General features: G+C 46.8%; 1 long non-coding RNA gene across 2 annotated transcripts in view; it reads left to right on the top strand.

The window, feature by feature from the left end:
- LOC139176726 (uncharacterized) overlaps window positions 1-19780 on the top strand; it is a 65653-nt gene extending 45873 nt beyond the window's left edge. The window contains exons 2-4 of one of the 2 annotated variants that reach the window (XR_011561146.1): window positions 12627-12763; window positions 17145-17224; window positions 18785-19780. This is a non-coding gene — a long non-coding RNA (uncharacterized lncRNA). Of the gene's footprint in view, window positions 1-12626; window positions 12764-17144; window positions 17950-18784 lie in introns of those variants that run through there. The other variant, XR_011561145.1, reaches the window with a different exon arrangement.
- Window positions 19781-26459: the final 6679 nt, after the last annotated feature.

Genomic DNA, 26459 nt, shown 5'->3' with positions numbered 1-26459 from the left:
CCTTGGAAATGGCAGCTTCCCAGTCACCACCCGCCCCCCCGCCCAAGCTCCCTACTCCCTACTTTTCCTTCCCTCTAGTCCATCCACAGGCAGCCATATCCATCTTTGTGTAAGCAAGCATCACGTGTGTGCATCCCCTAAACACATCCCTTGAACAGAGCCTGGCAACCGTGAACTACTCACAGAAGAAAGCACACAGCCCCGAGCAATACCCTGCCCACGTTGCAATGCCCAGTGAACATGCACGAACACACACTGGCAGGACCAGCATGGCGGGACCCGAGTTTTCTCCAGGTGCCAGGTATTCCAGCACCCCACCCCAGCCCATGTTCAAGTGTCTTCCTCTCCCGGGAACGCCCCCACCTCTCTTCCTGACATACTCACCCTTCCAGATGCAACCCTGGCTCTCACCTCTCCAGAGGCGTCCCTGGAGTAACCCGTGCCCTTTCTGTGCCTCCGAGGCCCCCGTGAGCTTTGGTGTCACAGTCACCTCTGTTCATTGCTCTCATGCTTGGATGTAAGAGGAGCCTGTGTTTTCCCAGCCATAAAGCGCATCATCCCAGGACAAACCATAGCTCCACCATCTGGAGCTCTGTGGCCCAGGGCAGGTTACTCAACCTCTCTATGCTCCACTCTGTAAAAGGACAAGGGTAACTTTGAGTGGTTATCGTGAGGATTAAATGAACTAATATCAGCAAAAGGCTTTGAACACTGCCTGGATTGCTAAGTGCCTTGTACTCAGGGTATTATTCTTTTTTTTTATAATTAGTTTTCTTCTTCCCACATCTTCAGGGCAGGTACACAGCACGTGGGTGTTAAATAAGGGAAACAAGGAGAGCAGAGGGGAAAAAGGAGGACAGAAGAGAGGCAGGCAGGATGGGGGTGTTGGCCTTCCCTGACCACCACCCCCCTCCTGGCTACTCCTGGACATCCCTTCCCTGGCTGGTCATCCATGCCGCCCTGTACTATTAACTCTTTTTTTAATTTGAGATGTAAAGTTGCTGCTAAGTTGCTTCAGTGGTGTCCAACTCTGTGCAACCCCATAGACGGCAGCCCATCAGGCTCCCCCGTCCCTGGGACTCTCCAGGCAAGAACACTGGAGTGGGTTGCCATTTCCTTCTCCAATGTATGAAAGTGAAAAGTGAAAGTGAAGTCGCGCAGTCGTGTCCGACTCTTAGCGACCCCGTGGACTGCAGCCTACCATGCTCCTCTGCCCATGGGATTTTCCAGGCAAGAGTACTGGAGTGGGTTGCCATTGCCTTCTCCGGAGATTTAAAGTAATTAATTAATAATTTTTTGGCTGCATTGGGTCTTAGTCGCGGCCCGAGAACTCTGTCATTGTGGCGCTCGGGTTTTGTTGTCCCGCGCTATGTGGGATCTTAGTTCCCCGACCAAGGATCGAACCCCCACCCTCTGCACTGGAAGGAAGATTCTTAACCACTGGACCACCAGGGGAAGTCCCCTGTACTATTTATTCTTGGCACCTTATCCCCTGGTGAGAGGCGTCTTCCACCTGTATCATCAGTCTGGCTGCCATGGGCACTCCAGAATGTTTGCTGAATTAAATCAAAACCAAGAACGGAGGGGCCATATGTCCAGTAGGGGGCGCTCACTGCTGGGGATGCCCAGTTTGGGTCTACTCTCGGCGTGGGACCGGAGAGCTGACGACAGTAACAGCTAAGGAGCTTTGGTGTCGCGGCTACCTCCGTTCACTGCACTTACGCTTTGATGTAGGAGGGGCCCGTGGTTTTCCCGCCGTAGAGAGCAGCGTTTGAGCCCTCACTGTGTCACACCCTGGGTTAGTCCCTCACCTGCTCTCAATCCTCACAGCAAGCCCAGGAGCTGGTTATAGGCACAACCTCCTTGTACAGATGAGGCGACAGAGGCACAGACAGGCGGAGTAACTTGCCCAAAACACACAGCTAGCATGTGTCAGAGCTGGCATTCCCAAACTTTTCCTTTCCTAACGGTGCGGGACACCTCAGTTGCGTAGACCTACCTACCCGGGCAGAAAGAGAGCTGCCTCCCTCTCCCAGGGCTTCAGAATTCAATCCCGAGGTGGGCTTTGAAACCACTGCAGCCTGAAGCTTTGAGGGCCCCACACCAATGCCCTGTGGCTATGTGGAGATCATAACAGTGCCTGGGGTCCAGTCTCAACAAACACTCAGTTGTATTTATAATATATAATACAGTAAGTCCCCCACATATGAATGAGTTCCATTCCAAGAGCACGTTCATAAGTCCAATTTGTAAATCCATCGAAGTTAGCCTGGGTACCCAACTAACACAATCAGCTATATAGTACTGTACTGTAATAGGTTTATAATACTTTTCACACAAATAGATCATTAAAAAAACAAAACATAAAAATAAAACATTTTTAATCTTAGAGTGCAGGACCTTGAAAAGTGCAGTAGCACAGTACAACAGCTGGCATACAGGAGCTGGCCCTAAGTGAACAAGCAAGAAGAATTACTGACTGAAGGGGGAAGCGAGGTGGATGATGGCAGAGCTGACGGATCGTCTGCAACAGCAGATGGAGTTCAGTTCAGTCACTGAATCAAGTCCGACTCCTTGCGACCCCGTGAACCGCAGCACGCCAGGCCTCCCTGTCCATCACCAACTCCCGGAGTTCACCCAAACCCTTTTCCTTATAGGGGACTGGAATGCAAAAGTAGAAGTCAAGAAACACCTGGGGTAAGAGGCATATTTTGCCTTGGAGTACAGAATGAAGCAGGGCAAAGGCTGAAAGAGTTCTGCCAAGAGAACGCACTGGTCATAGCAAACACCCTCTTCCAACAACACAAGAGAAGACTCTACACATGGACATCACCAAATGGTCGACACCGAAATCAGATTGATTATATTCTTTGCAGCCAAAGATGGAGAAGCTCTATACAGTCAGCAAAAACAAGACCGGGAGCTGACTGTGGCTCAGATCATGAACTCCTTATTGCCAAATTCGGACTGAAATTGAAGAAAGTGGAGAAAACCATTACCTGAAGGTCATCCATTCAGGTATGACCTAAATCAAATCCCTTATGACTATACAGTGGAAGTGAGAAATAGATTTAAGGGACTAGATCTGATAGACAGAATGCCTGATGAACTACGGACAGAGGTTTGAGACATTGTACAGGAAACAGGAATCAAGACTGTCCCCAAGAAAAAGAAATACAAAAAAGCAAAATGGCTGTCTGAGGAGGCCTTACAGTTCAGTTCAGTTCAGTCTCTCAGTCATGTCCAACTCTTTGCGACCCCATGAATCGCAGCACGCCAGGCCTCCCTGTCCATCACCTACTCCTGTAGTTCCCTCAGACTCACATCCATCGAGTCAGTAATGCCATCCAGCCATCTCATCCTCTGTCGTCCCCTTCTCCTCCTGCCCCCAACCCCTCCCAGCATCAGAGTCTTTTCCAATGAGTCAACTCTTTGCATGAGGTGGCCAAAGTACTGGATTTTCAGCTTTAGCATCATTCCTTCCAAAGAAGTCCCAGGGCTGATCTCCTTCAGAATGGACTGGTTGGATCTCCCTGCAGTCCAAGGGACTCTCAAGAGTCTTCTCCAACACCACAGTTCAAAAGCATCAATTCTTCGGTGCTCAGCTTTCTTCACAGTCCAACTCTCACATCCATACATGACCACTAGGAAAACTATAGCCTTGACTAGATGGACCTTTGTTGGCAAAGTAGTGTCTCTGCTTTTGAATATGCTATCTAGGTTGGTCATAACTTTTCTTCCAAGGAGTAAGTGTCTTTTAATTTCATGGCTGCAGTCACCATCTACAGATAGCTGTGAAAAGAAGGGACTCGAAAAGCAAAGGAGAAAAGGAAAGATATAAGCATCTGAATGCAGAGTTCCAAAGAATAGCAAGGAGAGATAAGAAAGACTTTCTCAGTGATCTATGCAAAGAAATAGAGGAAAACAATAGAATGGGAAAGACTAGAGATCTCTTCAAGAAAATTAGAGATACCAAGAACATTTCATGCAAAGATGGGCTCAATAAAGGACAGAAATGGTAGGGACCTAACAGAAGCAGAAGATATTAAGAAGAGGTGGCAAGAATACACAGAAGAACTATACAAAAAAGATCTTCATGACCCAGATAATCATGATGGTGTGATCACTCACCTAGAGCCAGACATCCTGGAATGTGAAGTCAAGTGGGCCTTAGGAAGCATCACTATGAACAAAGTTAGTGGAGGTGATGGAATTCCAGTGGAGCTATTTCAAATCCTGAAAGATGATGCTGTGAAAGTGCTGCACTCAATATGCCAGCAAATTTGGAAAACTCAGCAGTGGCCACAGGACTGGAAAAGGTCAGTTTTCATTCCAATCCCAAAGAAAGGCAATGCCAAAGAATGCTCAAACTACCACACAATTGCACTCATCTCACACGCTAGTAAAGTAAGGCTCAAAATTCTCCAAGCCAGGTTTCAGCAATACATGAACCGTGAACTTCCAGATGTTCAAGCTGGTTTTAGAAAAGGCAGAGGAACCAGAGATCAAATTGCCAACATCTGCTGGATCATCGAAAAAGGAAGAGAGTTCCAGAAAAACATCTACTTCTTCCTATTGACTAAGCCAAAGCCTTTGACTGTGTGGATCACAATAAACTGTGGAAAATTCTGAAAGAGATGGGAATACCAGACCACCTGACCTGTCTCTTGAGAAACCTGTATGCAGGTCAGGAAGCAATAGTTAGAACTAGACATGGAACAACAGACTGGTTCCAAATAGGAAAAAGAATACATCAAGGCTGTATATTGTCACCCTGTTTATTTAACTTATATGCAGAGTACATCATGAGAAACGCTGGGCTGGAAGAAGCACAAGCTGGAATCAAGATTGCCGGGAGAAATATCAATCACCTCAGATATGCAGATGACACCACCCTTATGGCAGAAAGTGAGGAAGAACTAAAGAGCCTGTTGATGAAAGTGAAAGAGGAGAGTGAAAAAGTTGGCTTAAAGCTCAACATTCAAAAAACTAGGATCATGGCATCCGGTCCCATTGCTTCATGGGAAATAGATGGGGAAACAGTGGAAACAGTGTCAGACTTTATTTTTCTGGGCTCCAGAATCACCGCAGATGGTGATTGCAGCCATGAAATTAAAAGCCGCTTACTCCTTGGAAGGAAAGTTATGACCAACCTAGATAGCATATTCAAAAGCAGAGACATTACTTTGCCAACAAATGTCCATCTAGTCAAAGCTATGGTTTTTCCAGTGGTCATGTATGGATGTGAGAGTTGGACTGTGAAGAAAGCTGAGTGCTGAAGAATTGATGCTTTTGAACTGTGGTGTTGGAGAAGACTCTTGAGAGTCCTTTGGACTGCAAGGAGATCCAACCAGTCCATCCTAAAGGGGATCAGTCCTGGGTGTTCATTGGTAGGAGATGGAGGGCAAGCTGCAATTTTAGTCATTGCTGACATGATTGGATGTGCGAAAGCATGTTCGCATCTTGGAAAGTTTGCAACCGGAAGGTTCGTATGTAGGGGACTTACTGTAGTGACTAAATGTTGGCTACTACTGGCATGATTTTTGTGAGGTTAAAGTGTTCTCTGGAGAGACCCTTCACTCTCCGGAGACACTCTTGAGTTGATCATTCTGTCTTTACAAATAAAATGAACCTGTGGTGATGTTCTTTCCAGAGAGAAACTCCCAGCTCTAGCCTTCAAACGCCTCTTCTCAGCAAGCTTCTGGGTGAAAGCGTTCTGTTTTCTTTACTTTGCACGTCGCAAATGAGCAATACCACTTCCCTCGCTGCCTAATTTATGCCCCGTTTCAAATTGCCCAGGTTCCATATACCAAGCAGTATTTCCTGATACTCATTTCATCCCATGGGGTCTGTCTAGACCCCAGGATTACTGAGAATCAAGAGACAACCCTGAATTTTTTTTTTTTTTTAGCCTTCCCTTGAAAACCGCACGGTCTTCCCACATTCTCCTGTGGTCCCTTCAATTCTGGCTCCTTTCTGTAAGTGAAGGGAGAACCTTCTAAAGAAAAGTCATTGGATTTTGGGTTTTTTTTTTTTTTTTTTGGTTTGATTGTCGTTCCCTTCTCAGAAAGCATTTGAAATTGACTCTAACTCTCAAGTGTGTTTTGAGTTGAGTTCAACTTTTAACGTTCCGTGAAAATTTGGATTTAATTAGTTTCTCTTGAGTTCTGAAATCGTGTGATACTTTTATTTTCTGTTTCCTGGACTGCAGCCTTGCCACATTCGTGGAAAAACTGAAGGGGGGAATATTTTCTCGTAAGAATGAATGTGAAATGGATTGAAATTGTTACTTGAGGGGAAATGACTGATTTCTGGCCTCCAGGCCAGGCCCGCAAGACAGGGCGCTCTGACTCCACGGCACGCTGCCGGTGAATTGGACTGGAAACATTTGGACCCTAAAGTGGAACTTGTCACATGGTCTGATGGAGCCGACACTGGCAGTCCCTTCCATGGGTTTGTTGCCGTGGAGACGCAGCCTGTGAGCTTGGGAGAATGTGGCTAGGTTCCACCTGGGATGCCAGGGGTGTGTTTGCTATTGTTGTTCAGTTGCTATGTCGTGTCTGACTTCTCCTGACCCCATGGACTGCAGCACACCAGGCTTCCCTGTCCTGCTATCTCCCAGAGTTTGCTCTAATTTGTATCCGTTGAGTCAGTGATACTATCTAACTGTCTCATCCTCTGCTGCCGGCTTCTTCTTTTGCCTTCAATCTTTCCCAGCATCAGGGTCTTTTCTGATGAGTCAGCTCTCCGCATCAGGCGGTCAAAGTGTTGGAGCTTCAGCTTCAGCATCAGTCCATCCAGTGAATATTCAGAGTTGACTTCCTTTCGGTTTGACTGGTTGGAAGCCCTTGCATTGTTTTTGCTATTGTTTCTGTACAAATTACCACAAACCGAATGGCTTAAAACAACATGAATTTATCATCTTACATTTCTGGAGGTCAGAAGATCAAAACTGGGTCTCATGGGGCTAAAATCAAGGTGTCAGCAGGGCTGTGTCCCTTCTGGAGGCACTAGGGGAGAACCCATCCCTGACGCTTTGGCATTTGGCGGCTGCCCACATTCCCCGGCTCGTGGCCACATCACTTCAAATTCCGCTTCTGTCCACACAGCTCCTTCTGTGACTCTGGGCCCTCCTTTCCTCTTATAAAAAGTCTTGCGATTACATGGGCCCATCCAGATAATCCAAGGGCTTCCCTGGTAATTCAGTTGGTAATGAATCCGCCTGCAATGCAGGAGACCCTGGTCCAATTCCTGGGTCAGGAAGATCCGCTGGAGACAGGATAGGCTACCCACTCCAGTATTCTGGCCTAGAGAATTCCATGGACTGTATAGTCCATGGGGTCACAAAGAGTCAGACATGACTGAGCGACTTTCACTTTCACTTTTCCCTTTCATCCAGATAATCCAGGAACGTCTCGCCGTCTCAGGGTTCTTAACTGAATCACAATCAAATCACATCTTTGCTGTGTAAGGTTACATATTCTCAGGTTCTGGGTATTAGGTTGCAGACATCTTCGGGGTCCATTAGTCAGCCTTCCCCACGATGCTTGTCACTGCCTAGGGTTGAGACATCCCAGGAAGTGCTATCAGCATTAGGAAATGGGCCTTTCCTGGTCCCAAATCCAATTCACAGCCTCATTTTTTAAAAAGTATTTCTTTATTTTATTTGGTTGTGCTGAGTCTTAGCTGCAGCTGTGGGATCTTTGATTTTCATTGTGGCAGGTGGGATCTTTAGTCATGGCATGTGAGATATAGTTCCCTGAGCAGGAATCAAACCCAGACCCTCTCCATTGGGAGTGTGGAGTCTTAGCCACTGGATTGCTAGGGAAGTCCCTGCAGTCTTATTTCTAGGGTGAGTATAAGAGCTATCTGTTGGGACAGCAGTGATCCTTGAGGACATTTCCATAGCATTCCTGGAAGAGAGGAAGCTGGCTATGCCCAGATCCCGGAGCATTTCCTGGAGAAAGCCCCCAGGGTCTTTGGAGGTTTAGAGACCACAAATTGAATCCCCACTTTAGTCAATTCGCCAGAATGGCTTTGAACTTCAGCTTCTTCAAGACCTGGGTGAAAAGCTCTGTCTCTCAGAGTCCTTGTGTGGATTAATGGAGATGAGTGTGAACATAATAAAGCACTCTGCATATGGAACATGGTCGTGATATCACTATCGAAGAATGATTATAATTGAAAAATGGAAAAAATTGGTCTGTATTACACCCTTCATTATGAAATGCAGAAATAATCAACCTTTTAGATTCTAGTTAAAAAACAAAAGCAAGCAAATCTCCTTAAGAGCCAGTTAGCCTGGTGGGAAAACCCAAGGATTCTCTACTTCTTTTAGGCCCTAATGGTGTTGACCACCTTTGTACAACTTTGCTTGTATAGGATAGATTTTCAGTGCCTGTGGGGTCAGTTTGAAAATGGTATGGAAAATTGGGTGGGACATTTCCCCTTGACTCTGTGGCAGTCATGACATCTCAACTCCAGGCAAAGATCTGAACCTCAATGATTGGTTTATTTGGCCTGCCTACTTTTCTATTCACTACTTTTATCTCCTTTCTCCAAAATCTATCTACCTGGAGACCAGGTGGCTTAGGAAGAAAGCATTGTATGGTTTAGACATCCCTGTGGTCAAATCCCGTCCCTATTATTTGCTGTGTGATTTTGGGCCAGTTTCTTAACGTTTCTGATCTTCTGAGTTCTAACTTATAGAAAATGAGAACCAGCAGGAAAGTGCTAATTGGTGCTCCTAAGATATGGAAGGTGGCCAGTGAGCGCTAGTTTCCCTCTGTCCTGTTGGGTGGTATTCCCTTACTCAGCATAATCTCACCAGATTTGAGTCGTAGTGGTCTGAGAAACTGAGTCCTGTTTTAAATCCTGGGGGTATATGTTTCTATCCTGGCTTTAATCCCAAATGGTTACATATTCTTGGACGAGCCATTAGCCTCTCTAGGCTTCAGTCTTCCTATCTGTAGAATGAGAACCAAACTGCCATTCTGCCTGTCTTATTCAGCTCAGGCTGCTATAACAAAATACCACAGATTTAAACAATAGACATTTGCCTCTCACAGTTCTGGAGGCTATAAGTTCAAGATCAAGGGGCTGGCAGATTCCATGTCTGGTGAGGACCTGATTCTTGGCTTGTAGACAACTGCTTTCTCGCTGTGTGCTCATGTGGTCTGCACTTGAGGGCTTGAGGAAGAGAGGGTAAGAACAAGGGAGAAAAAGGAGAATGGGAAAGAGAGAGAATGATTTTGTTTCCTTTTTATAAGGCCACTAATCCCCTCATGAGGGCCCCACCCTCATCTAACCCTAATGGTCTTCCAGAGGCCCCACCTCCAAATACCATCACATCGATTTTGGGTGAACCCATTCAACCCATACTATTCATTTCATAAGGGGCCACAAGAAAATATTCATTGGAAGAACTGATGCTGAAGCTCCAATACTTTGGCTACCTTATATGAAGAGCCAACTCATTGGAAAAGACTGATGCTGGGAAAGATTGAGGGCAAAAGGAGAAGGGGGTGACAGGATGAGATGGTTGGATGGCATCATTGACTAAACGGACATTAGTTTGAACAAACTCTGGGGGATAGTGAAGGACAGGGAAACCTGGCTTACTGAAGCCCATGGAGTCAAAGAGTCAGACATGGCTTAAGCAACTGAACAACTATACTAACTACAAGAAAATAAGGCATGGCTTTTGGAAAATAAAGTATAATGGAAAACCCACTGTTGAAGCAAAGAAAAGGATCAGTTTCCTAAAGCATTCAGGATACCCACGCATTATACATTTTCTAACAGCATTCATTTTTGCTGGAATGGAAATGAAATATATTGCTTTTAATTATCAACTCAAATATCCATCGTCCATCCATCGGTGATGCACACCTATCAAGCAGCCTGGGGAGTGTGCCAGCTCCTCAGGGAGTGTGAAGACCCTAACCATTCACACCCCCAGCCTCCACTTCTGCGGCCAGGCTCCCTTCTGCAGAGACAAGTGATCATCAGGGTGTTCTGGGCTGGGAGCCTGACCAAGGAGGAGAAAAGGTGGCCGGTCAGCTGGTTCACCTCACTTGGCTCCAAGAAGCAGGCACCAGAGTGACCAGCTTCTGTGGGACGATCCATCCCCAAGGTCACCGAGTGGATCCACACTGACTGCGTGGTCCTGGAGCGTCTTCTAACAGATCAAGAACGGGGAAGAGGAAACTGGACACAGTGATGGGCTGAGCCAAGAGCATGCTGACTTGGGAGGGTACCACCAAGGGGTACAGAACAAACTAGAAGCTGGCAGCTGCCACGATGCTGCCATGGCTGCAAGCAGGCTGTCCTGGTGACATACCCTTGGGATCCGACACAGATGGATTGTGGATGTCCTGGGAATGGGGGGCAGTTTGGGGCTTCTGTTTGAGTTTTTTAAAAATAGAACAAAAAAGTACACTAGCTTTGCTTGCGGAATCATCACAAGTTGGTTATGCTGACAGGCATGGGATCCCAGAATAGGAACCAGCTGGAGATTCATATGGAGAAAAACAAAGATCCGGATGATTTTTTTTTTTTTTTGCCTGCTGGCACGTTAGCAAAACAAACAAGCAAACAAAGGGGGGGTGGTGGGAAATGCTTCAGTGCGCTATTGAGGAATAGAAACTACAATGCATGTGGAGTCAAAGGGACCAGCTTTGCCCTTCCTGATTAGAAAGAACTGCAAGAGTCCTGACAACTAGGAATATGGGCTTCCGTCTGTCAAACCCAAGGGAAAAAGCATCTGTGACGCCATCAAATGGCAGGGTGGTGGGGCCAAGCAGAAAGGCGGTAAGTGGGTTCCATCATGGCGGGCATCATTTCAGTGACTTAGGGCTATTTCTGACCACAGAGAGGGTAGCCACCCCTGGCTGCACAGAGGCTGTATTCTGGGGGTTCCCGTAGACACTTTACACCTCTCTCCTCCATTGGAACCTCCCTTTCCTGCCCAGTCCAGCGCTTGAATTCACAGCAGTGAACCTGGCCTGAGGCAGAAGTGGGTGGGTGGTGGTCCTTGATCTCTGGGATGTCAAGTTAGAAGAAAGAAAGGTGAAGACAGGAACAGTGGTGGGAGTGCTACCCTTGGGGGCTTGTAGGTTTTTTTATGCACTCTCTCTGGCATTGGAAGGACTTCAGACTGTTTCAAATTATCTATGAATATATTTCCCTTTGGATTGTCAGGCAGCCAGGCAGAGAAGTGGAAGATGCCTCCTCAGCCAGCACAGCCCCTCCAGGAAAATCGTTGCCAGACACAGGGAACTTGGCTCCAGGTTGGGTCTTAACAGCCAAGGCTCGGGCTTAAGCATCTGAAATGAGGGTTCTAATAGCAACCAGGTGGACTGGGAGGGGGACCAAAAAAGCCAGCACCCACCAAACACCAAACCTGAGCAGACATCTGGTCCCAGGAAGGCCCCAGAAAAGAAACCCTAGTATTTGATGAAATCATCCTACCATAGGAAAGATGGGGAACTTTACCTTCAAGAAGGAAAACACTTTTGAAAAAAAGACTTACTGCAGGAATAGGAAATGAATTGTAGAAAGCCTCTGTCTTGGGTTGACAACAGTGGCTTGCAGGATCTTAGTTCCCTGACCAGGGATCACACCTGTGCCCCCTGCAGTGGAAGAGCAGAATCCTAACCACTGGACCACAGGGAATTCTGAAGGACGTATGATCCTAAAATAAGGTCAACATGATGTGGCACTGGATTGTAATGAAATGGAGTGGGCAGAAACAGTAAAGGAACTGGATGTGTCTGAAAAGATCATGAGGGAATTAACAATACACCCAAAGGATGGACTCTGACTCTGGAAGCATTGGGAAACAATGGAAACAGTAGAAAACTGAGTCAGTGATGTTCAGGAAAAGGGAGGAAGCTGGTGGTTGTTGGCCAAGATCCATGCTCCCCACCTCTTCCATGGGAACAAACAAAACCTTTATTACTCTCTCTTCCTGGGTCCCTGTGCACTTTTTGGGGGGCAGGCACTGGCCCCTCCAAGACCCAAAGAGGTGGATCTTGGTTGATGTAAGTCAACCACAGGTGTGTCATCCCCCTTTGTCGATGATTGTCTTAAGCCTGGTCCTGGGTGCCCCGCTGGCCAGTGACTCATGAGGTGGTCTCCGCAGGGGAATGGTGGACAAGCTGGAGGCACATGGAAAGGCTCGCCCCTCTCTTCTACTGGACGTCACCTTGTCTGCATGTGATGCTGGTAACCATGCCCTCCAACTAGCCACCAAAGACGGTGGAGAAGAGAGGGAAGAACTTGGCTCCAGGCACTGTGTCACCAATTAAGCAAACCTGGGACTATCTACCTCCCACCTTCTTATTAGGAGACCACAGAGGTTCTGATTGTTTAAGTCTCTGGTAGGGGGATTTCCTGCTCCCTGTTGCTAAAGACACCCATCTAGATAAGTTTGAGGAGCTCCCCTAAGTGCAGAAGGAAAGAACACATGCAGAAAAGGTGATGAAATATGAATGACAGAAAAGTGACTCAGGCAGGGAGTGATGGCTGGTCCTGAGGGAGAAACCAGAGTAAAACCCAGGAAGACTCAATACAAACTGAGAAAAGACACCAGTCTGCAAACTGATGATGACATTCTGTTGTAGGTCAAGGTCTTGGACAGATCCACAGTCAGAGGACAGCAACACACTGGGAAAAGGACAGAGGACATGGACAGAAGCCACAGAAAAATGCTGTTCAGATGGCCCGTGTGCTTGTGAAAAGATTCCCAGCCTCCTTCAAAGTAAGAGAAAGGCAAAAATGGAACCAAGATTGTGATGTCATTTCCATCAAGTTGGTAGGGACTGGAAGTAAGAAAGCATCCTTTTGGCTGGCTGGCTGGGATGCTCCTATATTACTGGTGGGAATGCAATGGGTCTTCAACCACACATGGGGGCGGGCAGATTGTTATCATTTGTCAACACGATAAAAGCACATATCCCTCCTGGGAATTTATCCCACAGAGACATGCACCAGTGGGAAATGGTGCTTAAACAGATAAATGATAGATAAAGCTGCACAGGGCAGTTTACCTCTAATACCTAGTAGCAGGATACTGGCAACAACTTCAAGTCCATTCATAAAGGACCGGTTGCATAAATTACACTCCATTAAAAACTAGACAACTGTCTGTTATACTAGTGTGGGTAGGTCTCCCAGATAGATATTTAGAAAGCAAGATGTGAATGGCACACTGCCATTTGTGAAAAAGGGTTTCCTTGGTAGCTCAGATGGTAAAGATACTGGCTGCAATGCAGGAAACTCAGGTTCAATCCCTGGGTCAGGAAGATCCCCTGGAGAAGGGAATGGCAACCCACTCCAGTACTCTTGCCTGGAGAATCCCATGGACAGACCCCGGGGTCACAAAAAGTTGGACATGACTGAGCAACTAACACTTTCACTCTATCTGTGGAAAAGGTGGGGAAAAGGAACACACACACACACACACACACGTATTCATATTTGTTTGTTGTTGTGGACTCCAAATTCGTATGTTGAAGTCTAACCCCCAGTGTGACTGTATTTGGAGAAAGGACCTTTAAGGAGATAATTTAAGTGAAAGCAGATCCTGAGAGTGGGGCTCAATCCAATATGGCTGATGTCCTTATAAGAAGAGGAAGACGCCAGGGGTGCACGTGCATAGAGAGGGGCCATGAGTGGGCACAGGAGAAGAAGGCTGTCTTCAAGCCAAGGAGAAGGACTTCAGGAGAAACCAACCCTGCCCGCACCTTGGTCTCAGACTTTAGCCTCCAGAATTGTGAGGGAACACATTTTTGATATTTAAGGCACCCATTCTGTGACGTTTTATTATGACCCTTTGAAGACACTTGTATGAGCATGGAAAAGCTTTAGAAAGATGCCAAAGAAGCTACTAACAGAGGGTACCTTGTGAGGAGGGGGACTGGGGGGTTAAGAAAAGAGGAGTAATTTCTCACTGTATATCCTTCTATGCTCCCTTTCATATTAAAAACAGTTACAAGTAAAAAAATACCCACTAGGAACCAATTAAATTTTTCTTAATATGATAAAGATGATTTATCATAAGCTTGACAACTAGTATCATATTAAATGGTGAAGCCATAAAGGCATTCCCATTAAAAATCAGGAGCAAGACAGGAATGCCTGGTAGCACAGCATTATTGAAAGTTCTGGATGGGCCAAGTAAGCCAATGCAATAAGACATGAATATTAGAAAGGGGATCCAGTGATGGAAAGGAAGACACATGTATCATTATTTGCAGATGATAGTCTTTATTCCTATTATCATTTTTCAATATGGTGGCTGCAATGCATCTTTTATATATTTTTGTGATTTAGAACAATTTTAAAGGGGATCTTCTGTCATTCATTAATAAGCACAGACATAGGGAGGTGAATATAGGCAACATTTAAACTTAGGCAGCTATGAATCATATTTTTATATGTTAACTGCAATAATCCTTATTTGGGGGAATTTTAGACAGTGATTTAAGGAGACCATATTTATTTAAAAAGAATGTTGGCGTTAAAGGGCAAATTCACAGGAGGCTGGGCCGTGAGATTAGTGGGAGGAGGCCTTTACTTGACAGCTTGCCCATGAATTTCTCCCACCTCTAAGAGGCTTTCAACAAGCTGGAACCTGAGTATTATATGCTAGGTAATTGGCTGTAATTAATTCCACAACCTTGGGCCCCTCACAGGATTGCCTTGCCAAATGAAAGCAAAACACGCTGAAGCAAACTCTTCCCTCCACCTAACTCCACTGAGTGGGACTAGAGCCCTCTGACAGTGGGGCTCCCACTGCCAAAAACCCACTGCAGACTGTGTAATAAAATGCCCTCACTAGGGAAGCCCTGGCCCAGGAAGGGAGGCTGACACTGCTGTTCACGATTGCTGTGTTCTTGATCCCACGGGCCCAGCCACAGCCATGTAAGCCCCACTGGGGCCCAGTTGGCCAAACCATTTTCATACTGTCTTTACTTTGCTCCCAGTAGAACAAAGCAGTAGCCTGAGGGCTTTGTTCCAGGTACGGATTCTCATGAGCTGCGAGGAGAGTGTGGCAGTGGAGGTCGGGTAAGGAGTGAGGTTGGGTGGATGTCTCAGTTCTAGTTGCTCAACTCCTGTGTCCCAGCCTTACCTGATCAGCCTCCCAAGATGCTGATCTCAAAAGATGGCAGTCAAGTTCCCCTATAGAGACTTCCCTCGTGGTCCAGTGGTTAAGAATCTGCCTTGCAATGCAGTGGACACGGTCAGAGAACAAAGATCCCATATGCCTCGGAGCAACTAAGTCTGTGTGCTGCAAGTACTGAGCCCTCACACTTTGGAGTCTGTGCAACACAACTAGAGGGTCTGGGCAGCTCAATGAAAGATCTTACATGCCACAACTAGACCCAGTGCAGCTAAATGCATAAATATAAAAAAGTTGCCCCATAATCTGTTCTACTCACTGTAGTCAGAATAATCTTTCAGAAACATAAATGGCATCATCCTCTGTTTAAAATCTCCCACTGGCTTTCCTTTGCTTTTAGTATCATGTCCATGGTCTTCTCTATGGTCTCCAAAGCTCTCCCTGATCTGCCCTTGTCTGTCTCTTCAAGTTTATCTTGCATCACTCACTTCAGCCCACTGACCCTGCTATTCCGTAAGTGCAGAATGCTTGTCCCTTCATGTTCTCTTCCCTTCATCCAGAAGTTCTCCTAGGGTTCTACAGAGCTTTCTGTTTCTCATCAGAAAATCTCATCTCTGACCTTCTCCACTAACTTCTCCATCTGAGTTCTCCACTAACGACAGACCTCTCCGCACTTCTGTATAATTTATTGGTTTGCATGTTTATTTCCTGTCTCCCAACCCCATCCCAAGAAGGCCTCTCCCATGAGAGCAGGGTCTTTGTCTTGATCACTGCTATGCTTCACACAGAGTAGGAAATAAAAAGACATGCTTAATTATTTTAACTGATTAAGAAAGAAATAGATGGACAAGGACTTCGTTTATGTATCAGTATAAGATCCAAACCCATGGGTTTACTAGGCAGGTAATTGAACTTCAGGTTTCTCATGCAAATATGCCCTTACCCCAAGGAGTAACTGACTTCAGGCTTCTCCTGCAAACATCCCCTTACCCCAAGGAGATCTAATTTTTAATTTGCAATTTTGGTTTTTTCTTTGAAAGAAGTCCTCGCTAACATCCTTCGGTCACCCCCAAGGCAATACTCGTGACATTTTCTCAGTCATTGGCAGACAGAGCTGTGGGGTGTGCTTGTTCTAGCTGAGGGCAAACAGGGCCATTCTGTCTTCTTGTCTCACCTCATGCTGTAAATAAGTATCCTTTTTGCAGTCTCTCTCTCTTTTTTGTTGCATTCTTGTGCTTTTTATAGGCAACTGCTATTTAAAATGGCCCCGTGTGTAGTCCTAACGCATTATTTAGTGTTCCTGAGTGCAAGAGGCTGTGATGCACCTTAAGCAGAAAATACCTGTCTTATGTAAACTTCATTCAGAGGTGAGTGACAGCGCTGTCGGCTGTGCGTCCAGTGGTAATGAATCCGTAATATATAGTAATCAAATCATCTTTAAACAGAAACAAAAATCGATGCTTCCTCATTGTGGTGTTGCAAAAAGACTCTCAGGAGTCCCTTACAGCAAGGAGATCAAACCAGTCCATCCTAAAGGAAATCAACCCTGAATATTCTTTGGATATGATGCTGAAGCTGAAGCTCCAATACTTTGACCATCTGATGCAAAGAATTGACTCTTTGGAAAAGACCCTGATGCTGGGAAAGACTGAAGGCAAAAGGAGAAGGAGGCAGAGGATGAGATGGTTAGATAGCATCACCAACTCAATGGACATGAATCTGAGCAAACTCTGGGAGACAGTGGAGGACAGGGGAGGCCGGCCTGTGGCAGTCCGTGGGGTTGCAGAGTTGGACGGCTTAGCGACTGAACAACAGCAACATATAAAACCAGTTTATGCTTCGACTGGTTGATGAAAATGTTGTGACCAGAGGCTTGCAGGAACCCAACCCCAGATCCTCCCATAGGCGCAGTAGTTTGGTACTTGCTAATTCTGTGTTTGTGATGACTTGATAGAACAGAACTTCCAGGAATAATGACAATCAACTGTTTTTCTTTCATGCCCCAATTGAATTACAGGTTCTCTGTGAGCCCGAACTGCAGTTTCTTCGGCTTCAGGATGCCCAAGTGCAGGGTCAAGTTCAAGGGTCTAGTGCTCAGTAAGCACCGTTACTGACTGTGGGGTAGCGCCTTGGGCCGCACGGGTGCCCACAATCTCTGGGCAAACCTGTCAGAGTTGAGACTCCAAGGCTGTGTGTGGTTTGGTTTCTGGAATGGACTGGAACATTCCATGTCTGCGAGTGGCCCTTCTTCCTGCAGCAATCTTGCGTCATTCTCCCCCCTGAGAGGGAAGTGATTACACAGCATACCTGTGGCTGATGCTGGGCTGTTAAGAGCCCCGTAAAACTAAGGTAAAACTAAGGCATAACTTGCCTGTTAGGCCACGCGCCTGAATGACTCTTTGCAAACATTTGCTGCGGGCTGATTAAGAGAAATATCCTTACTGTTTTGAATCAAATTCCTGTTAAAAGCAGAGGCTCAAGTTTCTTTCCCTTGGTTTCTCCCTGCCCCTGGCCCCTGGTCGCTTGTTAAACACTCCTCCCCACTCCCCTCCCCCACACAGCCTGCCTGGGGGCCACATCCTTTTTTACAGGACTTCAGGACTTCAGTGGCTCCTAAGGGCTTACATTCTCTCTCTTGCTTGCTGTAGGCTGCTGGGGGAGGGGGTCTGGGAGGGAACAGAGGCCCAGAGGACTCACTGGGGCCACGAAACCAGTGAACACAGGCTTGGCTTCTCTGTTGTCCACCCAGCTGGGGATGCCAGGTCAGCTTGTTTACAAGCGGAGGTTGACTGACTCCAACCTTCTTTCTAGTGGGAGGGAGCCAGGGGGCTTAACAAAAGCTAGGGGGAGACTTGGAGGCGGTGGAGTTGGAGGAGGAGGAGGGAGGTGGGGAAGGCTCATTCTGGGAGCTGGAGTTTCCCCTGGATCTTGGGGGGAAGGACCTGTGCTTTCCACTTGTGTGTAGGTATGTGCGTGTACACACGTGAGTATGTATGCCCCTATGTGCATAGATGTGCACGTGAGTGTGTGCATTCAGTGTGTGATTGTGTGTGTGCCCTGCTTAAGTGAATGTGGGCATGCCTGTATCTGGGTGTGTGCACGAGTGCATCCACACTCTATGCATGTGTGCGTGCCTGTGCACTCCAGGGTGTGCGTGTGTGTGTATGTGCATCGACATGCATGTTGATGTTATGTGTGTGCTTATGAGTGCAGAGGTGTGCAATGGGCACATGTGTATCTTCAGTGTGCGTGCCTGTATGGTGTGCACTCCTGTGTGTGGGTATGCATGTCCATACATGCGTGTGTGTGTGTGTGTGTGTCTGCGTTTTGAGCATGTTGCTGGGGGTGAGCTGGCTTGGGCAGCAGCTCTTTGGCACTGTGGGAGAGAAAGGGTGTGGTGGATCCAGGAGTTCAGCCACAGAAAAGAAAGTTGATAACCAAAGAATTTTGTTTGGATTCTTACGGGCAGGGAGGAAAAGCGCCCCTTACTGTAGACTCTACCTTCCTAATATAAAACAGAGACCAGGGGGTCCAGTTTCGTAAAAAGTGGGCTGGCCAAGGCCTATGCAAGAGACCATTTTCCCAGTAACTAAAGTCATAAAGAAACATAGAATGAGTTCCAGGCCTTTTTCTCCCAAGACTCCCCTTTCCCTCCAGAGGCTCCGAGCCCTGTGCTGTGGTGCGGCCGGTCATTCGTTTGCAAAGTCAACTCTGATGGACAGCTGCTGGCCACTCAGACTAATGTCAGACCCAGTGAGCCTCTGTGAGTGATAAGCCTTATTTGCTATGTCTGTTTGTCTAGACTCCACTTAAGAATCCTTTGGGAAGATAATTTGTGAGAGACTGGGGAAATTTGAATATGGACTGGGTATTAGATGCTCTTAGGGAATTTAAAAAAATATTTATATATTTATTTATTTGGCTGCATTGAGTCTTAGTTGCGGCCTGAGAACTCTTAGTTGTGACATGTGGGATCTAGTTCCCTGACTAGGGATGGAACCTGGGCTGAGTTCATTGGGAATGCTGAGTCTTAGCCCCTGGGCCTCTAGGGAAATCACCGTATTGGGGAATTATTATTAATTTAGTTATATATGATAAAGGAACTTCAGATATGTGGGAGAATCCTCTTATTCTTCTTGGAGATACATGGCACAGTATTTACTTGAAGTGCCATGTAATTTATCTATAATTTACTTTTTTTTAAATTTTATTTTATTTTTAAACTTTACAATATTGTATTAGTTTTGCCAAATATCGAAATGAATCCGCCACAGGTATACCTGTGTTCCCCATCCTGAACCCTCCTCCCTCCTCCCTCCCCATACCCTCCCTCTGGGTCGTCCCAGTGCATCAGCCCCAAGCATCCAGTATCGTGCATCGAACCTGGAGGAAACCAGACACCGAAGAGACCAGCAAACGGAAGAAGCTATAATTTACTTTTAAATGGTTTAGCGAGATAGAGAGAGGGCAAAATGTTAACAATTGTTAACTTTGGGTAATAGATGTATTTCTGTTTCTCTTTGTGCTTGAGAATGTCAACAGTAAAAGAAAAAAATTAATGCTTTTGGAGAACACTACTTAAAAAATAAATCTAACATGTTGCATGAAAAAAAAATTCTTTGATGTTTTCTAAAGCAGAGCCTTAGGATCAGAGAAGCTTCTTGTCTTTCCTGGTGCCAACCTGGAGTTGAGGCAGGTGGCAGGAATCAGCTTTGAGAACTGGATTGGTCCTGTGGGGACAGTGTGGGCAGCAGGCACTGCCTGGCTTCCTGATCTCTTCTACCCAAACACATCCCAAATGTTGAGTTAGGAGAGTAGTTGACCTTGACATTCAACACAGGCTATGGCCTCTTCCGTATGTCTGGAAACCATTTCTCCGTAGAGTACAATATCACTCTGCTTCAGAAGTTTCATCTTCCCCAGGAAGCCGGATCCCAGATGGAATTCACTAGGAGTAGAGACTGCTTTTATCAGTCTTGACCTGTCCAAGTCCAAGCGTGGCAATGAACTGGCTGTGGGCCAGGGAGACAAGCATTATCACATTCAAGCTCACCCCAACCCTGTGAGATCGACACCATTCTAACTCCCCCTTTACAGATTGGAAAACTAAGACCTGAGAGATCATTTACTATGTGAAATCACCTGGACAGGTGGAGCTGGCATTCACCCATGGGATCTGGTCTGTGGAATCCAGAACCAGCCTTCTTACTGCCAAACATGTATGGTGGCTGTAGTGGCAGAGTCCATGCAGGGCCTGTGGCTTAATTCATGGAATACATGCGTCATTTTTCATTGGACTTTCTTATAATACAATTTCTTGAGAGCTGGAACAGCATCATCTCCACGAAACAGTCCACACCCTTAGGCTCCCGTCTGCCCTATTTGGTGCCCCTCCTTTTCCCCTGGACACAGGAAAATAAAGTCTCCAACAAGTTCAAGAAACTCCCCTTTATAAAACACACAACTTCCTCTATAAAGGCAAATGGTCTCTTTGCTCTTTTGTGACTTTTCCTCCATTTTAAGGCTTCCATGGTTATTTCTTTGATTTTGCTTAGATAAAAATGTTCCAAAGGTGTGCACATGTAGTGGAGTGGCAGGCATGGAGCCTTGTTTGGGGCCCCAAGCCCCCAGAATGCCACAGGATCTCCCCTACAATTTTGTTGGCTCCCATGTGCCCCAGAACATAACACATGTGCCATCAACACATTTTGATACATCTCCCAGGACCTAGTACTTTGCATACAAGCGGGCTTTCAAAAAACATTTGTTGAAGCAACACATACTGGTTAAAATGCCCGACAGTAGAAAGAATCATCAAGACGATGTCTCAGATGCCACCCTGGAGACAGTGTGAAAATCTGAGACCATCTGTCGGGTTTCTGGAAGGCCCAGAAAAAAAAAAAGCCATCAATTTTCCTGAAATAGTACAAACAGGATTTCCTGGAGGGAGCCAAACCGAGGAGCAGGCTGCATTCTGGAAATGGAAAATGCAACCTTTGCTTGCCATTTGGGGCCGACTGGGTGGATTTCTGCTGGCAGCTGTGGAGGCTTCCTATGTCCAGTGGGGCCCCCGGTCACTCAGCAATGACCTCTGAGCAGGTGGGCACAGGAGAACTGAGAGACAATTCATCCACATGTAAAGACCTGGATGTGAATATCAGTAAAATTGCCCTTTACCACAGGGGAGCCAGGGTTTGCCTGCCTCTGCCTTGGTGCCCTCTCCCTCTCTGCAGAAATGAGGTTACACAGTTGGGGTTCAAATCCAGGCTTCTCCAGTTACCAGATGTGTGACCTTGTGCAGGGTATGCTTTTTTAAAAAATTTATTTATTTGGCTGAGCTGGGACTTAATTGTGGCACGTGGCATCTAGTTCCCTGACCAGGGGTCAAACCTACGCCCCCTGCTCTGTGAGTGTGGAGTCTTAGCCATGGGACCACCAGGGAAGTCTCTGACATACCCTTCCTGTGCCTCAGTATTATCATCTATACAATGACCATTAGATTAGCATCTGCCTCATGACGCTGTTTGGGGATGAACGGAGCTCATAAAAGGAAGGCATTTGAAACTGCCTGGCGCACTCCCTTGTTTGCCAAACATTAGCTGTTTGTGTTTCCACAGTCATGCTGCCCCTTCACTCCTGCCTGGAACCTCTCCGCCCCCATGATTCCTCGTCTAGCCCCAGTGTCCCCCTCTTGCCCACCTATCCACCCTGAAGCCCAGGGGTCTGCTGACCACCCGGATCTAAGAGCCCAGTGTCTGAGTTTCCCAGGAGCTGCTGTAACAAATTACCACAGATCTGGAGGCTCCAAACAACAGAAGTGTCTTCCCTCACAGTTCTGAAGGCCAGCAGTCCAAAATCAAGGTGTTCACAGGGCTGTGTCCCCTCTGAAGGCCCCAGGGAAGCATCCGCCATGGCCTCTTTCAGCTTCTACGGACCCAGGTGTTCCTTGGCCTGGGGCTGCGTCACCCTGTCTCTGCCTTTGTCTGCGCAGGACCTTCCCCTCCCCTCTCTTTGTCTTCCTTGGTGCCTCCTTTCTCTCCTTCTTATAAAGATGGTTGTCATTTCATTTACTTTTGTATTTTGCCATGCCAAGGCACATATGGGATCTTAGTTCCTTGACCAGGAATTGAACCCGAGCCCCCTGCAGTGAAAATGTGGAGTCTTGACCCCTGGACCGCCAGGGAAGTTCCTTGTCATTGGATTTAGGGCCCATTTGGATAATCCAGGATCCTCACATTTCTAGATCCTTAACTTAATCACATCTGCAAAGACTCTTTTTCCAAATAAGGTCACGTTCACAGCATCTCCTTGGGCACACCTTCTGCGGAGGCTGTTGTTCATCCCACTGCAGCCGTCAACTTCCAGCTCAGGAATGTCATTGGAATCTGTCACTTTCTCTGCATCCCAGCAGTCTCCAGTTCAGACCTGATCATTTCTGTCTGAGCCTCTCAGAACTCCCCACTTTTTCATCCTGCCTTTGGTCTCTTTCTTCCCAAGCCATCGTCCCACTTTTGGAAGTTGTGTTTCCAATACGGCAGCCACCAGTCACATGTGACAACTGAGCACTTGAAATGTATCTAGCTGGACTTGAGTTGTGCTATAAGTGTAAAGTATACATCCATTTCTTAAAATCAGTATAAAAAATAACGTAAAATACCCAGAAAAATTTTTAAATGGATCATGTATTGAAAATGATATTTTAGATATATTGGGGTAAATAAGATATATTGATATAATTAAAATGAGTTGCACCAGTTTTGTTTTACCTTTACCATTTTCTTCTTATTTTTGCAATTTTTATTTCTTTATTTGGCAGTACCGTGTCTTAGTTGTGGCATGTGGGATCTTGAGTTGTGGCAAGTGAACTCTTAGTTACAGCTTGTGGGATCCAGTTCCCATACCAGAGCCCAGACAGGGAAGTCCCTCATTTTACCTTTTTTAACACGATGATTAGAACATTTACAAAGACAAATATGGCTCACCCTACATATCTATTGGACTGTGCTGGTCTGAAGTGTATCAGTCTCTGATTGTCTATCCATCTGTGTCCCTTGTCTAGACCTGTGTAGTAGGCCACTCCCCAAACTTAGTGGCTTAAAAATAACACATTTCTCGTGCTTTGGGAGGTTGGCTCAGAGGTCCCTGTTGGTGTCACTTGGATTCACTGTAGTGCATTCTGTTGGATGATCTACTGGGCTGGAGACTCAAGATGGCCTTGGGTCATCGCAAGTAGCTGGCACTTGGCCTTGGGTCTCCATCCCGTGGCCTCCCGTCTTGCAGTTGGCTAGCCTGACTTTCTTGAATGGCACTCTTAGGGTAGCATTCCAAGAAGACGGAAGCTGCAAAGACTCTTTGGACTTAGTTTCCAATATGGCATCACCTCTGCCAGATCCTATTGGTTAAAGCAAGTCCCATGTCCAGCTCAGATTCAAGAGCGGGGAGAGGCAGACTCTACCTATGGGAAAGAGGAGGGACAAAATCACATTGCAAATATTGAAAAGGTGCGTGTGTACTGGGAGGGGAAGAGCTACATCTACTGAAGCCTGCACATCCTAGAACCTGTGCTTCGAAACACAAGGAGTCACCGCAATGAGAAGCCCGCGCACTGCAATGAAGAGAAGCTCACAACTGGAGAAAGCCCGTGCTCAGCAAAGAAGACCCAGTGCAGCCAAAAGTAAATAAGTAAAATTAAATTAAAAAGTAAAAAGAGTAGAGTGTCTCTCTCCATCTCTCCTGCACCCCCTCCACCACCCCGCGGGGTCCAGAGAGTCCGGCATCCTGTCCCCATGATTGAGGCATATTCATGGAATTGTCTTTCTGAATTGCTTTACCCACATAAGGGCTTCCCAGGTGGCGCTGGTGGTAAAGAAACTGCCTGCTAATACAGGAGGCATAAGAGACGCGGGTTCAGCCCCTGGGTGGGGAAGATCCCCTGGAGAAGGGCCTGGCAACCCTCTCCAGTATTCCTGCCAGGAGAATCCCATGGACAGAGGAGCCTGGCGGGCTACAGTCCATGGGGTCGCAAAGAGTCAGACACAACTAAAGCGGCTTGGTACACAAGCAGACACATAAATGCATAGCACACCCTGCTCCCTTCCCTGGCTGCAGGGTTAGCCCAGTCTCTTTCAGGGAGACGCAGAGATGTTTGATAAATGCCCACATTTGCAAATTTTCAGACAACAGTCCCTTCAGATTCGCTTTAGAATAAACACAGCGGCGGACTGGGTTTTCTCCGGCTGAGCGAAACTGGAGAGACATTTCTGTTTGAAGCTTTTGAGTTGGCTGAGGGCTGAAAAGAAACACAAAGCGTCCAAAGTTCTGTCCCCAGGTTTGAGGCACATTCGTGGTTTCCCCCCACCCCACTTCGGATCACTTTATCAACATGCCGCAGGCACTGTTCCTGCTTTATTTTCTCAGGTGTCATGTAAACCCATCAGACTTCTAATAAGAAGGAAGCTGGCAGCCTTGCCTTAAAAAAGCACCCCCAACCCACCTTCACATACAGGGCTTTTCATAAGAGTATGAGGGTTATTGATGCAGCGTCCAGACAGACCAGCCGGCGAAGGCTTCCAACCTCAAAACATTCACAAAAATCACTTCTTTTTCTTGGATCAAAGGAGGGGGCTGAGTCGAGCTTTCAAGAAGATTTTAAGAAGGAGCTGGCAGGATGTGGTGGTTTATTCTTTCAGACAGGAGGACACACAGGAGAAGTAGTGTGAAATGACCAAGAGAAGGGGCGAGGGGCGAAATCTGGGTTTCAGAGTGAGGGCAGGGGAGGAGCCTGGCAGCTGAGGGTGGGCACAAGGCATCGAGGTGGCACCAGGGAGACGAAACAGGATCCGGAATCAGGCAGATTCATTCGTTCATTCATCCAGACCGGGGATCAGTGTTCCGATCACCTCTTTTTCATCCCATTGGTGAAGGTGGGATTCCCAGCCACAAATGGTATGAGGTGGCCGAACACGGCATCTGCCAACCCCGGACAGAGGAAGTTGGCAGGAGTTTCTGAACCACCCACACTCACAGCCTTGGGGAGGACACCACCTAACACCCAGGGGCAATGGGAACCAGCCAGGGCTGCGGGTGGCAGGTTTCGTGGTAACGAGAGGATGAGATGCGCCACGGCTTCCACGGCAGGATGTGATGGCTCCTCTGAATCATGTCAGAGATTGAGGGGGGTGAGATCCATTAGAGGACCAGATGGCTGGGTGAGGAGCATGTCTGATAAGGGGAGGGACAGGCAGGCCTTCGAGGCTCTCAGGCTCAAAGCTATCAAGGCAGCACTTGAAAATGTAGGTCTTACGAACACTGTCAGCAAACTTTCTTTGGTAAAGGGGCAGCTAATAAATATTTTCAACTTTGAGAGCTAAGGGGCACCATCTACGATGCAGGTTCTTATGCAATAAGAGATAGAACACATTTCCACAAAATTTTTATTGATAAAATTAAGAAAATAATCACCACAATTGAGTGCATTGTTTTATTTTTTCATACTATTTGGCTGTGTCGGGTCTTAGTTGCGGCATGAGAATCTTCATTGCATCACGTGAGTTCTTCCATTGGGGCACACGGAATCTCTAGTTGCGGGTTGAGGGCTCAGTAATTGTGACTCGAGGGCTTAGTTGCTCCGTGGCATATGGGAACCTAGTTTCCCGACCAGGGATCGAATCCATGTCCTCTGCATTGCAAGATGGGTTCTTAACCACTAGCCCACTGAGGAAGACCCCTTGAGTACAGTGTTTTACGATGTAAATCTAAAAATGAGAACGGAGTTCTTTTTTGGGGAAGGACAACATTTTTGCCCAACTGGAGTATAAAGTTAGTGTTCCTTGTCACCAAATGGCTGGTACACATTCGTCTGTAAAATCCATTCTTAGCTCATAGGCCTCACAAAAACAGGCTGGATTTGTCCTGTGGGCTGTGCTTTGCTGATCTCTCACTTAGACAAATCTTTACCCTATTTTGGATACTGCATTAGGCTATGGATGGATGAGGCAGTATCTCTGACTTCAGGAGGCTCGCAGTCTGATTAATGGGATGGACTCACAAAGAGCAGAGACAATATGATCAGTTCTGTGATACAGATACATTGGCAACTCTGCTTAGGGGATCCTAACGCTTCCTGGGAAGAAAGCTTCCCAGGAGAGGTGACTTTTGATGAGGTGAAGGCATGCATCCCAAGGCAAAGTGGGGGAAGGGAATCTAGGTAAGAGGCTGCCTTGTGCGAATATGAGAACCAGTGGGAGAGCCTGACCCACTTGGGGACCTCTGGGTCTTCAGAGGAATCTCAGCCCTCAGGAAGTGGGATAAGGGGGTGGGAACAATAGGAAGG

This window comes from Bos indicus, chromosome 17 (assembly GCF_029378745.1).
Source record: "Bos indicus isolate NIAB-ARS_2022 breed Sahiwal x Tharparkar chromosome 17, NIAB-ARS_B.indTharparkar_mat_pri_1.0, whole genome shotgun sequence".
Classification (NCBI taxonomy): Eukaryota; Metazoa; Chordata; class Mammalia; order Artiodactyla; family Bovidae; genus Bos; species Bos indicus.
The sequence above is the reverse complement of the archived record's forward strand: the minus strand, read 5'-3'. Positions and strand labels throughout refer to the sequence as shown.